General features: G+C 37.8%; 1 protein-coding gene across 2 annotated transcripts in view; it reads left to right on the top strand.

Annotated features, from left to right (window-relative positions):
- Positions 1 to 493: 493 nt before the first annotated feature.
- The window catches only part of LOC132538024 (protocadherin-15-like), a 406,474-nt gene continuing 400,967 nt past the window's right edge, over positions 494 to 6,000 (top strand). For both annotated transcript variants that reach the window (XM_060189227.1, XM_060189168.1), the window contains exon 1: positions 494 to 546. The gene's annotated coding sequence lies outside the window, so the exon portion shown is untranslated. The remainder of the gene's footprint in view (positions 547 to 6,000) is intronic.

The raw sequence follows: 6,000 nt of genomic DNA, 5'->3' as shown, positions 1-6,000 counted from the left end.
TTACCAAATATTAGCTTAAATATCTTACCCAAAACCAATATGATAATTTTACACTACTCTAGATATTAAATAAAATCTAACAGTTTTATCAACGTGTCAATTTTTGCCAAAAACTCATATTTTACCTTTAAGAGACAAAATTACTATAATCTAAAATGTATTAGCTTTGCATTCTTAAATAAACAAGTAAAAAAAGAAGCATTTTTGAATTATCTAAAACTGATAAAATATGTGAATCTAAAAGGCTTGAAAATTCTATTAAAATAGTATCTATTCAGAAATAATACTTCAATGAATATTATATATGATATCTTAACTCTGACTATAAGAGCATACAGGAAAATTATAAAAATCATTATAAACATGAAAAATTATGATATTTGAATTTTAACAAAATTGTTTTCCTATATTATAAAGTCTCTTGCTGAGCTACATAATCAGATGTGTCTCTCAACTTGGAAAATACATTTAACTCTTGGTTCTCTCTATTTATAGGGATTTGCAATATCATGCATCTGAATACTGCATATAAGACCTATCAGTAAGGTATAGTAGAGTTTTATTTCATATTGGATTTTGCATTTAAAGTCTATAGTCAGTAGTTCAAGTCAACAGTTGCTTTATCTCATCAATAAAATTATAGATACTTTTTGTGTGTGTGTGTGTGGATACAGGTAACATGCTTTGCCTTTTAAAAATTACCTTTGTTTTTCCTGAAAATGTATTTACATAGAGTATGTATATATATATATATATATATATATATATATATGTATGTATAGTATCAATTGCTTACTGTAAACAAAAATGTTGATTGCACCTGTGTGACATACCTGGCTAGAATAGCATGCTGCTTTCCTCATATAAAGGCCAGGTTCTAGCCTGGCTCACAGCTTCTTTGGTTGTGATTTCTTTCATCTCTATCCGCTTCTCTGTATTTGTCTTATAGACAATAAAAGTAGGTTTAACTGACTATATTAGCCATCTAACAAAGATTTTCTTGCTAAACATAATGAGGAAACTCTGATGCAGCAATTGACAGAATCATTTGTCCAAATCTAACAGCTACCATGACAAAAGGATGGGAAACATAGATTTATCAATATGAGAAAAAAAAAGTCTACAATCTGGGTGTGGAATTATACTAAGAAATTTGAAAAGTTTGTTTTTGTGCGTTGCTTGGCGAGTGTCACCAAAGAGAGAAGAGACCAGGAACTCGTGGTGGTGTGGTAATACAAATTCTTTATTAATGTGGGTGTTCCAGAGTCGGGTGTAAGCACAGTGGGTTTAGGCCACGTGGAGCTAGCAAAATGGCCTCCTTCTGCTAGCCCTTCTCCAGTTCTTCTCCAGGTTGGGACAGAGAAGAGAAAGAGGAGAGAGAGAGGAAATAGGAGTGACTTTTATAGGAGAATTCCAGAAGTGGCAAGTCGGAACGGGATTGGCTAGAAAAGGGGGAAGAGAAAACAAGGCACTCTGGGAAGGGAGAAAGCTTCCTTAGCAATGGTTGCTAGTGTTTTAGCCTGGGTAGGAATGGGCGATACCCTGAGGGGGTAATGTGGTGGTGGAGTAGTCATTTTTAATACAAGGCATAAGATTAATATGTAAATAATAATACTCACATGGAAATATGGTGGTTTATGGGTCCTGCCTAACTCAACCAGATTTGTACAATATCCCAACAGTGCATAGCTCTTTATTCTCAAGACAGTGTTTTATCAGAATTATTAAGTATTGCTGTTGCACTTAACATACATGCTATCCAATACAATAGATCAGTGGTCAGAAGAATTGACTATCTCATGTATTCTGGAGGGATTATCACACTTAGCAACAAAAAATAGTTTTTAATAAAAATCCATTTAATTGTGTTTCTTTTCTCTCCAAATATTAACATAATCTTGTCAATAGGCTTCTGCTTGAATGCTTGTTACACGAATGAAGGACCACAAAAAGGCAAAGTTCTTGAAATATGAAAAGTAAATATCGGGGGTTGGGCGGTAGCACAGCAAGTTAAATGCATGGGTCACAAAACACAAGAATCACTGTAAGGATCCTGGTTCAAGCCCCTGGCTCCCCACCTGTAAGGAAGTCGCTTCAGAGGTGGTGAAGCAGGTCTGCAGGTGTCTATCTCTTTCTCCCCCTCTCTGTCTTCCCCTCTTCTCTCCAATTCTCTTTGTCCTATCCAACAATGAACGGCATCAATAAATATAATAACCACAAGAAGGCTACAACAACAAGGGCAACAAAAGGGGAAAAATAGCCTTGAGGAGCAGTGGATTCATAGTGCAGGCATTGAGCCCCAGCAATAACCCTGGAGGCATAAATAAATAAATATTAATCCTTAAGTACCTGATCTTAGAAAAAAAAAAATATATATATATTGGAAATGAAGGAGATTCTATTTTAATTAGAGTGACCAGAAAGGGATCTTGTGTATGGTAGTGTCTGAGCAGATATCTGAATTACTCATTCACTTGCCAACTCTTTTTTAATTAATGAGTTGATTAATTAAATTTGGTACATCAGAGAGACATTATGAGTGAAGAGGAATAGAGACGACTGACAGCTACAGTGACTACACTGCTTCACCACTTGGGAAGCTTTTCCCTCAGCAGCTGGGGACCAGGAGTCTTTGCACATGGTTATGTGTGCATTCTGCTGGAGGAGCCAGCACCTGTCCCCCCATTTCTCAACTCTTTTTTTTTTTTTTTTTTTACTATTTTTAGAAGGCAAGTAGTGGGGCCAGATGGTGGCTCACCTGGTTGAGAGCACACGTTATAATGCATAAGGACCCAGGTTCGACCCCCAGGTCCACACCTGCAGCAGGAAAGGTTTGTGAGTGGTGACACAGGTCTTCAGGTATCTCTCTTGTCTCTCTCCCTCTTTTTCTCCCCCTTCCCTCTTGATTTCTATCATCTCTGTCCAATAAATAAATAAAGATAAATTTAACATTTTAAAGAATTAAAGAAGTCAGAAAAAAAAAAGAGGACAAATAGTACATTCCAAAGTGTTTGGAGACCTGAGGTAATGTGTTAGAAGTGACTTTGAGAGGCCAGGTGGTGGTGCTCCTGGTTGAGCCATTATTATTGCCATGTGCAAGGACCAGGATTTGAGTCCCTGGCTCCCCACCTGCAGGGGGGAGACTTCACAAGTGGTAAAGTAAGTCTGCAAGTGTCTCTTTCTCTCCCCCTCTCTCTCTCTCTCCCCCACTCCCTCTTAATTCCTCTATCTCTGTCTTACAATTATTTAATAAATAAATAAATAGAAAAAATAATGACCACCAAGAGTGGTGGATTTATCATGCAGCTGAGCAGCAATGATAGTCCTGGTGGCAATTAAAAGCAAATAATGGACTTTGGACCTGTGTTAGAAGACCTGACATTTCCCAGCTCAAGGTGGGTACACCACTAAGAAACTGACCTTTGTTTAAGGCAGGCTTCTTCAACTCTTTTTTTTTTTTAAACTAAGTGAATGGTTTACAGTGTGCTCATTCCATATGCATACAACTCCCAGGCCCCCAAAGTTGTTTCCTGCCCTCCCCATACCTCCCCAGAATCCTTTGCTTGGGTGTCATATATCATGGCTAGTCCATGTTTAATGTGCTCTCCCTTCCTGTCCTTATTTAGTTAGTTAGTTAGTTTTTATTTTTTATTTAGAAAATGGAAACACTGACAAGACCATAGGTTAAGAGGGGTACAACTCCACACAATTCCCACCACTGGAACCCATATCCCATCCCCTCCCCTGATAGCTTTCCTATTCTTTATCCCTCTGGGAGTATGGACCCGGGGTCATTATGGGATGCAGAAGGTGGAAGGTCTGGCTTCTGTAATTGCTTCCCTGCTGAACATGAGTATTGGCAGGTCGATACATACTCCCAGCCTGTCTTTCTCTCTTTCATTAGTGGGGTGGGGCTCTGTGGAAGTGGGGCTTCAGGACATTTTGATGGGGTCATCTGCCCAGGGAATTCTGGTTGGCATCATGGTAGCTTCTGGAACCTGGTGGCTGCAAATCCTGCCTGCACTACACTCCCAGTGTTCAAGCTAGCTGCTGCTTTGTAGAGAGATAGTCAGAAGTTGAAATCATGCCGCCATCTTGCCTCCCCCATTTATTAACCCCCAATAATAATTTGGTATTCATCTTTCTCTTTTTGGCTGATTTTAATCAACACAATGGCCTCAAATATCATCCAAGATGATTCAAAGGAAACAGCTTCATCGTTTTTAACAGCTGAGTAACATCCCATCATGTGTATATAAGTGTCACAGGTTTTTTTTTTTTTTTTTTTTTTGTGCCACTCCTTTGGTGTTGGACATATGGTTGCTTCTGGGTTCTGGCAATTAAAAATTGTGCTTCTAAGGATATAGTTATATACAGATCTCTTCTGATAGGCGTTTTTGTTGCCTTTGGGTGAATCCTCAAGGTAGTCATTGCTGCGTCATAGGATGGGTCTATTTCTAGTGTCCAGGTAAGTCTCCAAATTGCTTTCCACAATAGTTGTACCATTTTGCACTCCCACCAGCATTGCAGAAGTGTCCGTTTTTCTCTACATCCTCCACAACATTTGTCATTTCTGTCATTTCTAATGAATGACTTTCTTACAGATGCTAAGTGGTATCTCCGAGGTCCAGGATGTGGTTCAGTGGATAGGCTTGGACTCTCAAGTAGGAGCTCTTGAGTTTAATCTTTATCAGCACATGTATCAGAATGATGTCTGGCTCTTTCTCTTTCCTCCTAGTATTATTTATTTGTTAACAAATAAAATAAAATATTAACAAAAAAGTGGTATCTCATTGTTGTCTTTAGTTGCATTTCTCTAATAATCAGTGACTTTGAGCACCTTCTCAAACATATCTGTTGATATTGTGGATCTCTTCCTTGGTGAAATGTCTGTCCGTATCCTCATTCCATTTTCTAATTGGGTTGCTTATTTTCTTGGGGTTTAGTTTACCAAGCTCTTTATGCATTTTTACTAATTAGTTCTTTGACTGATGTGTGTTGTGTAAAGATCTCCCATGCCACAGGGCGCCTTTCTGTTTGAGTGATGGTTCTGGCAAACGCTAGAAGAAGAAGTGATGGTTCTCATTGGTTTATTTTCACTTTTTTTTTTTTTTTTTTTTGCTGTTGGAATTGAATCCTTGAATATGTTCTGGGCAGTTTTGATTACAGTAGCTCTGCAGTATAGCTTGATATTTTAAAGTAATACTTCCAGTGTTGATCCTCTTCCTTAAGATTGCTTTGGTAATCTTGGGGACTTTTCTGTTCCAGATAGTTTATTTTATTTTTAAATTATTTATTTATTCCTTTCTTCTGCCCTGTTTTATTGTTGTAGTTATTGTTGTTGTTGATGTCATCATTGTTGGATAGAACCGAGAGAAACAGAGATAGGAGGGTAAGACAGAGAGGGGAAGAGAAAGATAGACTCCTTCAGACCTGTTTCACCACTTGTGAAGTGACCACCCTGCAGGTGGGGAGCCAGAGGCTTGAACCAGTATCCTTACTCTGGTCCTTGGGCTTTGCAACAGGTGTGCTTAACCTGCTGTGCTACCACCCAGCTTCCCCAGATAAATCTTTATAACTTGTGTTCTATTCCTTTAAAGAAGTTTGTTATTACCTTGATGGGATGGCATTGAAACTATATATGGCTCTGAGCAGGATGGTCATTTTAACAATGTTAATCATTCCAAACCATGAGCATAAGATGTTTTTCCATTTCCATTCTATTTCCTTGAAGAGTGGTTCATAGTTTTCTGTGTGTAAACCCTTCACTTCCTTTGTTAACTTTATTCCCAAATATTTGTGTTGTATGTTTTATTATTATTATTATTATTATTATTATTATTATTATTACTATGGTGAAAAGGCTTTCTGTATCTTTTTCCTTCTGATTTTGTGTTTGCATAGAGGAATGGCATTAGTATCTGTATATTGATTTTGTAGCCTGTCAGTTTACTATATTGTTCAAAAATATCCAGGATTTTCTAATGGACTTTTTAGGGG

Source organism: Erinaceus europaeus, chromosome 1, assembly GCF_950295315.1.
Source record: "Erinaceus europaeus chromosome 1, mEriEur2.1, whole genome shotgun sequence".
Lineage (NCBI taxonomy): Eukaryota > Metazoa > Chordata > Mammalia > Eulipotyphla > Erinaceidae > Erinaceus > Erinaceus europaeus.
This window is presented reverse-complemented; position numbering and strand designations above follow the sequence as displayed.